Source organism: Tamandua tetradactyla, chromosome 8 (assembly GCF_023851605.1).
Source record: "Tamandua tetradactyla isolate mTamTet1 chromosome 8, mTamTet1.pri, whole genome shotgun sequence".
NCBI lineage: Eukaryota > Metazoa > Chordata > Mammalia > Pilosa > Myrmecophagidae > Tamandua > Tamandua tetradactyla.
In genome coordinates, this window is record NC_135334.1 from 11,180,219 (window position 1) to 11,190,267 (window position 10,049).

Here is a 10,049-nt window from a genome sequence, read left to right on the forward strand (position 1 = left end):
TAGTCTCATGTCTCACATAGTCCTATAACTTTATAAAGTATCTGGAGGTCAGGGAAGGGTTAATCATCCAGAGGATTGTGCCAGGACTAGGAACTGGAGTGCTCTGAGGGCTATCTGTTCAGGGTATATAGTTCCTCTCAGATGAATGATCACACAAATATCAAAATGTCCTGGAAGTTTAGAAAAATGAATTCTGGGATTGGCTGTGGCAGAAAAGAGTTGTAAATGAAGAATTTAGAAACTGTAAACATATGCAAGAGACACTGGTACTGCACTGATATGTAAAATCTCTTGCCTGATTCTTGGTTAATATGGTAGTCACTCAATCCTTACCCACCGCTCAAAGAGAGGAAACACTGATAAAGAGACATGCTCCACATTCCACAGGGAATCTGAGACAGCATGAGAGTCCGAATAAGAAAGCCTGATCCAGTGAACCATGAGTACAAGTTGGAGAGATCATTTAATGAAAGGGATTAGTTATTGTGGTCCATAAAACTTTTCTTGGGTCCCAGATGGTGTAACTCTAGCCTCCTTTCTCCAGTGAAATCTAACCCCTGCTGAAGCACTGTTTTATATTCTTTACAATTGACTATCTTCAATGCTTAGCTTATCCTCACTTCAAAGATAAAATTCCCCTGGATTAGCCCTGAATGTGTTGTTTTTCCTATGATCACTCCCACCCCCTTTTATGAAGAGAGTTCTTCAGGGTAGGGAATACTTCTTACATACCAATAATACAGCTCTAGCCCCACTGAGTGGCAGAAAGCCAGGCATTAATTACTCTGTCTATAAAAACTTACTGGGATGAGATCACTTCTTAGGTCACCAATCATTGGGGAAGTCTCGAGCAATGAAGACTGGGGATGGGCAAAGGAGAAGAATGGGTCATGAGAAGAGATCTTCAGTGTTTCCATGAGACAAAAGGCTTCTGTTGGCATCTGCAACTTGCCTCTCCTGTTCCTGCTGAACAATATTCACAGATAAGAGCATGATAGCTTGGCTGAGTGATTGATCAACCATCAGATAGCTGCCACCAGGCTCCAATAGAACCTTCTTCAAGAACTGACTGAGGCAGAATGCAAAAGCTACTGCATCTGTCCCTCTGTATGCTCTACTTAGAAATTGGTAAATAATTAGGGAAGGGTGGTTTGAGGAGGTTCACCAGATTAACTTATGCTTGCATGCGATATATTTAAGCAAGAGCCATTTTCTTTTCATTCCCCTGGTGTCTTTGAACTTTGGTTCTCCTGAGTAATTACATCCTATTTCACAGATATGGGCTTCAACTACGGCCATGTTGCTTCTTCTATCCTGTTATTCTCTTAGGGATTTTGCCTAGTCCTTGGCCACCAGTGGGGCTTTGATTTGATATCTAAGCTAATGTCCTCTGCAAACTATGACTCATCTGTTGAGTGAGGATGCAAGGACTCCTGGTCACCCTGAGGAGTCTCCACCCACACAGAGCTCTTAGATTCAGCACCAGGACAAATACCATGGGAAGTGCTCTGTGGTCTCCATTTATATGTAATCTTAATGGCTGGCAAGAAAGTTAAGGAAGAAAATCAAGGGCAGTATGGTTCTGTGGAGAGTGGTTCCACTTTCCTAGTTGTGTGTCCATTGTTCCTCTAATACAGGAGAAAATTCAATAACCCTAATAGACCCTCCTGCTCAGTGTGTGGATCTGTGAGATATTATTGCTTGGAAAAGGCCCAAACGCACAATATTTGAGGTACAGATCTCCCAGGTAGGAAGCTTGATCTCTGCTCTTGTTTCGTAGTGATAGTGATGCTTTTCATCACTCCTCAACTCAGTCTTTCTTCCTGCAGCCTTAGCTCTCCAGTGTAGACAATGTGGTTCCTACATAAAAGGTATTTGTCAGCATGAGATGCAGACCTGCTCTGCTGGAGATGGTGGATTCTGTATGGCACTTAGGATCTTTTCTTCTTGGCCTAACAATGGTAAGTGAGTTCAAGTGATCAATGGGTTTTGTTGAATAGGTGAGGAAAAATCTCCTTTTCTTTAGGGCTCAAACCAACTTCCTTTGACACATGTTGTATGGATGTCTGGAAGTCATGGGAGGTCAGGGGTGGCATCTGAAACTTGTGTGAGAACCACCCTGTGGTAGGAATGCTAAAACTGATTCCATAATACAGGGGGATAAGTGAACCTGGGTTTGTCCCCACCATCATTCTAATCCCCCCATAAGTATCTGGAAAACCTTAACCTCTAAGTTGTACAAAGTCCAAAGTCTCTGAAGTCTTCCATTCTTTACATGTGTGGTTTCCTCACTTTTTTCCAGCAGCCAATTTTTGGCTTGTCTAATATTGATCAACATAAATTCTAGGTTAGGATTACTTGCCTTGAGTTTTTCTTTGACTCTCCACACTCTACACATGCCTTGCCCTATGCCCACACAGCCTCCCCTGCAATGTCAGTCTAGTAATACTTATTGCTGTGCATTATAATTGCCAGTCATTTTCCTAATGTACTTCAGAACCACTTTAACTGGCCTCACTGAGCCTGGAACTCAGCAGGTTTTCCACAAAAGCTTTGTGCCTGCCAAGCTGAGAGAAAGAAGCTGTTATGTCCTGGCAATATTTAAAATCACAAGAGAGTAAATCCCCAGTGGTAGAGAATCGTGGGAGAAGGTACCTTCCCAGAGGTGGCTTTGAAAGGCTATGGTGTTAAAAGACACTCATTATGTGGTCTGAAGTTTGTATAGAAGAAATCTCCCTTCCCATAAAATTGTCATGGCTCACCTCGTATTGTGGCTCTGAGGTTTGCTGTTCCTGTACCTCAGAGTGATATGTTACTTCTGCTTTTCTTCTCCAGTGACCCACCCGGAGCTAGCACAGACCTTGTGTTGGAAAGACTGTCACCCTAGTGCAGATGTTTCTGCACCTGAGGGAATGCTGATAACTTGCTGTGATTCTCATGATTTTTGCAATGACCTCTCTGAGCCAATTATCAAGCCCTAGTTTGAGGCTACCTTCAAATAGCCTCAACACCTTCTACTTTTCTTTTAAATTTTGCTCCTGTTCCTTCTTCAGATGTCTTTTTCTCTAAAGACTAGGGGCTCTCCATGCACGAGAACTCCAAGAGTTGTGGAACTTGCAGGAAGATACATGCTTTGTCTTCTGACCATAAATGCTTCATCCTTCTATGTTTTTCTTCTCTTTTTAATAAATATGAACAAACATGCTTGACTACTGGTCTCAGTCAATGCTTTCGTGACCTAGAAGGTAGGTGGTGGTAGAGCTGAATGGACAAAAATATCATACATACAGTGAAATGGGAGAAGATAGCTAGATTTTTCACACGTGTTAACTCACTGAGGCATGCCAAAGTACCATAAGTTTACTGAATGAGAGGAAGTAGATGAAAGTCTAAATCAGAAGTGATTAGTAAGAGTCAAGAAAATGAATCTGCTTGAGGAGGTTGAGACCAGATGCTGAAAGAATTGTTCATGTGCATCCTCTTTCCTGTTTGTCCTCTTTCTCCCATTTATGTTCTCAGTCCATGAACAGCTCTGGGTATTTCTTCAATCTGAATGTACATGCTCATTGACAGAAATTATTATGCCTCTCAGGGAGACTTTCCTCCCCTATACTGGTGTGCAGTTTGGACTTGTTTTTTAAGCAATACGATTACTTAATGGTTCAGAGGCTGTTCAAATGGAAGATGCATGTGAATGAGGGGGTGTGGTCCAAAGTCACTGGCAAAATGACAGGTCACCCAAGAGTGATGATATTCCTTCAAGTGCAATTCACCCCAGTTATAAAAATTTCTCTAGTGTTCCTTTCCTCCTGAAAGTGAATATGACAGATCCAAAGGTGGAGCTCTCGCGGACAGCTATCCGTTGCTCCATAGGATCCCTTTCCATTCTCCCTTCCTAGTAGCCCTATGTGAGATCAGGGAGCCTGAGTCTAACTTGGGCACCAGGAGTATGCAGAATCCAGGGTTGGCTCAGGCACCTGACATCTGGTTAACAGACATGTGCAGAGGCTCACAGTAGCAAGACAAGACTGAATATAGTGAACAAGTAGAATTTCCAAGATTCATCTTGCATATATATTCTCACTGGATCAGGATAATAAGGGCTGTGTATGTGATAACTGACACTACTGTGTCTATTTTTTTTTTTACCATTATTAAAGACATCACAAGGACTATCTCCCCATGAACAAAAGCATAGCTGAGAGAGTCACTGAGAAATGGGATCAGAGCTTCAAAATTCAAATACTCCGCCCACCAATAAGTTCACTAAATGTTTAATCCAGTTTGTGGAGGGTTTTCTTTATTTGCAATGTAAATCTAGTTTGATATTGGAGTTGAAGCAGAACTTCCTTCACAAACACAATAACACATTCCAAAATGACCTTTTGATTTTCCAAGAGCTCTTTTTTAAATACACTGTCTTCCTCTCCAATCATTCACAAACTTCTATATTTCCATTCCATTCATTGGATGCATCATGAATCTATTGATTGAATAATTGACTGAATCCTCTACTATACAGATATGACTGGCTTTTCCTCTTTATGTATACTATATGCATATATCTCTAAATTATTAACCTCATATTTAATCAAGATATAATTTATTATAATTGTATTTGTTAGAGGGAAAATACTTTTCCTCTTTACAATATTGAATCAGAATATTGAAAGCTTCTTGTATATAAAAGGGAAGTATGGATGCTGATGACAAGTCTCCTTTTTTCCAGAAAAGCATTAGCTTTAGTAAAGGGAAAACGCAAAAACATAATGTTGGACTTTGAAGTGTCATGTTCATTATTTTCTTAGGGGCTGGTGACAGGATGCACTTCAGTTTCTCAAAATATTAAATAACCTCAAAGTAGTTATAATTTCTAAATTATATTAGTTCAGTACCTCTCCTAACCAATGAAGAGCACCAGACTATATTCACATTAAATTAAATATGCAATTCAATTAATATTACAAGTTATTGGAGACTTCTATACCTTTAAATTTTAGGTAAATTTCAGGATCCTAAGGTACCATAATCTCTTATGTTTCCACATCATTTCAACATTTTTGGTTCTCACTAACCAATTCTTCCTGGTTTTAAAATTTGGAAGGGCATGGATGAATCTGATTCAGAAGTGCTCACATGCAAAATCTGCATAATTCTATATGTTCTTGGATAATTTACATTTGCTTGGAGATTAACAATATTGAAATACGTGTTTAAACTGTAGAGTTTCATAATCCCATTGCAAGTAAACATAAGGAAATAAAATGCGAGCATGAAAATCTTAGCTACATAAAATATTAAGAACTATATTCCTCATTACTCCTTCAGCAAAGAAGAAAGCAAAAGGGTAAACAGGTACTCATCAAGAAGCAAGATAAATGAAAATGCTTCATACTATAAACTTTCAGACTTTTGTGAATGTACTTCTCAGCCGAAAATATATTTGCGAAATTGTCTTTATTTAAACACACTGCAAGGAAAATTCAGGAACAGAAAATAATCTTAAATTTTTAAAATTAAAAAGCACATCAAATAAATTGAAATGAAAAAAAGAGGATTCATTGAAAATGAAATTTATAATACAGATACATATTCAATATAATATATAATGTAAACCAGTTATTTGAAAAGTCCAGTGAAAAAGTAAATTTTCTAGGAAGTAAAAGAAAGTTATAGCTACAAATCCAGTACATATATAAGGAGTCAGGAAAATACAATGACCAATTTTGTTTAAATATTATGAAAAATACAGATGATAATTTTTGCATTGAAAGTGCTACTCAATGAGGAAAGAATTAAGCCTGAAGATTGATATTCGTCTGATTAGGTTTGAGTGGAGATTTAATTAAAATGATAGACTCTTGGAAACCACCTCTAAAGGACAAGAGCAAAAGTTGCAAATAGCAATTGCCAGGGCTGAAACTGTAATGTTGGCTGAAGGTTCACCGCTAACCAAACTAAAAGCACCAGATTAAAAGTTTTCATGGTTGTTCTTATCTAAACATAATGAACAAATGATCATAATAGTATTTCAATTATTTCAACATATATTTTGAAAACTATAGACTATTTTCCAAAACAGGTAAATATAGGAGACATAAGGACAATTATTGAACCATCTACTTATACAAATGCAAATAACCTCATAAAATGTAAGCAATTGAATGCAGCCAATAGAATGCAACAAGTAAGTAGTGATTAGTTGAGTTTATTACAATCGTTTTATAAATAAACTATTCAATATCATTAGTTACATGAATAAGTTAACAAAAATTATGTGATTCTTGCATGGATGTTGAAAATGATTATTATTAATATTCAAGAGCTATTTTCATAAGGAAATGAGGGGGAAATTTGAACAGAATAAAATATTCTAAATGTGACAATTATGTTACCAAAACCCCCACAACATACATTTTAAATTTAGAAAAGGAACCCAGGATGCTCATATTCACCAAAATTTTATATCATTTCATTGGAGTTTTTAGAAAATATAACGTAAGAAAAAACATATTAGTTTTATAGACAAAGGGGAAAATGACAGTTTTCTCTTTTTCTTTAAATGTAGCTACTGAAAACAAGGAATTTTAAGTGAAATTACTTGAATTTTAACAGATGACAAATTGAAAGGAGAATATGTAAGGTGGCTAACTATGAAGTAAATGTGAGGGTAAAAATTACATTTCAATTAATTTTAAGTATTTTTTTTAATTTCAAGTAATTTTAAAATACTTTAGCAATCATGTTTTTCTTACTATATTACTTTCATTGTGAAGATATTATTTAAACATCAAGTACTTAATTATATTAATGCTAAGAGTATTTTTTTCAGGATAAGAATAAAGAAATATAAATTCAAAAATCAAACCTTAGGGAAAAAACTGTTAAAAAACACAAAACTCAGAAACCCTATATTGGAATTTTAAAAATACATAAAAAAGAACTCACTTAATAAAAGTATTTTCTAGATCTTTCTACAGAAAAAAACTAGAATTAATGGACCAGCTCAGTAAGAGTATCTTTGGCATTCCCGATTATGGTTTCTAAATATTATTTCTTACTAAAATGAACCAAAACACTAGAGATATGTTGTAATCGGATCTGGAGGGGAAAATGAACAAGATAGCCTGGAACATATTTTCATACAGTGATGAAATTATTAAAGATTTCAGGATTCAATATAATTCAAGAACCAATTTGAAGAGGCCCTTTTGAAGAGGCTCTTTGAGCAATAATGAGCATTAACAAAATAATGATTCCATCGTTTAGAAACTCTTGTCTTAGTTCGCCAGGGCTGCTTCGACAAATACCACACAATGGGGGCCTTAACAACAGGAATTTATGGTCTCCAGGTTCAAAGCTCAGAAGTCCGCAGTCAAGGCTTTGTGGGAAGGCCACACTTTCTCCCAGCATCCCCGGAGTTCTGGTGCTGGCTTGTTGCAATACTTGGGGTTCCGTGGCTTATTTCTCTAGCATCAGGATCTCCATTGCATGGAGATCTCTCGCTCTCCTTCTGCCTACTCCTTCCACTTTCTACTGACTTCTGGCCTCTTCTTGTGGCCTTCTTTTTATAAGGCCTCTAGTAACAATGATTAAGGGCCCACTCTGACTGGTTTGGCCACACTTATAAATAGGATTCCAGTAGATCCTATTCACAAATGTGCCCACACCTTAACTGATAATAAATCTTTTTTTAAACATTGATAATGACTTTATTTAAAAATTAGCAAGCAATACTGTAAAAATATTGATATGTTTCCTAAAATGCTGCATCTTAGATTTACTTGGTAAAAACCACATTTAGCTATAAGCATGAGTTTAGTCTTCCATGTAGAAATCAGGTAAAAAAAACAAAAAAAGAAGCTTCCTATGGGTCTGAAAATACCAGTTTAAGTAGAAGTTGTAAAAATGCAAGACTTTTAATAAAAGAATTGACTGTTGTTCTAGTTTGCTAGCTGCCAAATGCAACACACCAGAGACAGATTGGCTTTTAATAAAAGGGGATTTATTTTGTTAGTTCTTCAGAGGAAAGACAGCTAACTTTCAACTGAGGTTCTTTCTTACATGGGAAGGCACAGGGTAGTCTCTGCTGGCCTTCTCTCCTGGCCTCTGGGTTCAAACAACTTTCCCCAGGGTGACTTCTTTCTGTATCGTCAAAGGCCTAGATTGAGCTGCAAGTGCTGAGATGAGGTGTGTCGAGCTGCTTGGGCTATGCTACCTTGCGCTCTCTCATTTAAGCACCAGCCAATTAAGTCAAACGTCCTTCATTGCAGCAGGCACGCCTCCTAGCCAACTGCAGATGTAATCAGCAACAGATGAGGTTCATGTACCATTGGCTCATGTCCACAGCAACAGAACTAGGTGCCTTCACCTGGCCAAGATGACAACTGAATCTAACTACCTCAGCTGTACAAGAGTCCTCTCCTTTCACAGTATTCCTTTTTACTTCACATGCAAGTTATTGGTTATGCTGTATGATCTAACTGTTACAGCACTAAGAGGCAACTATTTAGAGAAGAGGTAGAAAAAGGAAAAAGGAATGTATATAAGGCAATATTTCTTTTAGGTACAATAAGCATAATAGTGTTTTAAGAAGACAAAATAAAAATTACTCAAGGCTAGCTTGGTTCTCACTGAGTAAAAACAATGGACTAAATACTGAGCCTCTCTGTGTGAATCTAATAATCGACGCCTTGGTCCCTGTACTGGTAATCTCTGGGGTAGTCATCTTGGTATTCACCATGATATTCATTGGGGTATTCCGCCTGATAATCACTATCACTGATTTCCGACCCATTTGTTCCTGTTCCTTGGCTTCCATTGTGAATGACAGGTTCTGTTGGAGCAGCACAGTATTTGGGATCTTATACTTGCCACCTGTGCTCATATACACTCATTCCTTTGTGGGAAGCAACTTCATTGGTACCCATTTGTAGAGAAATCATCGAGTAGTCCACAGTTGTCCACAGAAGTGTCAGCTTCTGATCATAGATGTCTCTTCTGGTACCTGGTGCTAACATTCCCGCCTGGCTGGCTCCTTTGTTTGCGCCCATCTGCAGATTAATTGTAGTCTGGTCAAAAGGTTTGTCAGTTTGCATTTTGGGATCATAAAGATGCCTCCTAGTCCTATAGGCTAACATATCCGCCTGGTTGGCACATTTGTTGGTTCCCATCTGCAAACCAATTACACTTCAGCCCACTTTTAATTTTTCTTCATTAAAACGTCATGTTTGTTTTTCTGCATACTTAACTCCAACGTCAATGGTTTATGGAATCCTTTTGTCTTAGCCAGACCTACTAGAGCCACCAGTATAGTCTGAACTTGGGTCATGTTTCCATTTTCACAAAGATCATCTGCTTCAGATATGTCATGTGGCTTCATATTCAGGCTTATGAATAGCTTTAATAAGGTTGTCAATATTCTCCAACTGAGGCCAGTTGAAGGAGGACTCGACCTTCTTCAAGGAACCTGGCTGTAGTTTGTCTCTGAGTTTGCAGAGGATGATGCCATCTTTCAAGCTCAGCGGGAAGTTTGTGCCAGTGCTCATCATGCCCGTGGTCATCTCTTCTATCCAACTGTGAAGATCTTCTTCTGCCTGATGGTCATACTTGGAAGCAATCTTGTTCTTGACCTCAGAATCCATAGGAACGGCCCTTGTTGAAGTGGGTCACGGTAGTTCTGGCAGTGGGAGGAGGATGCTCTCTGGTGTGAAGGTCTCTTCCGCTCGGCTCCCTCGCTTCCCATCCTGAGGAGTAGCTGGAGCAGGAAATGCTCGGAGCTCGCTCGTCTCGGCGGTGCACTAGACCACCCGCGCCATGCGGCAGGGCCTCGGCAACTCCGTTCAGCTCCGTGGTCCCACTGGCTCACCCACCAGTCAGCACCGCGACTCACCACAAACTCCTCATAATAAATCTTTAAAGGGTCCTATCTGAAATGGTTCACATCCGCAGGAAGGCAGAGTACGAATAAGAACGTGCTCTTGAAGGATACAAGATTCAAGCTACCACAGTTTCAAATACATTTTTTAAAAACACCTAATTTCATGAAG

General features: G+C 38.5%; 1 pseudogene; it reads right to left on the minus strand.

The window, feature by feature from the left end:
* Positions 1-8,678: 8,678 nt before the first annotated feature.
* Positions 8,679-9,578, minus strand: LOC143643169 (calponin-3 pseudogene; annotated as a pseudogene).
* Between the last annotated feature and the right edge of the window lie 471 nt (positions 9,579-10,049).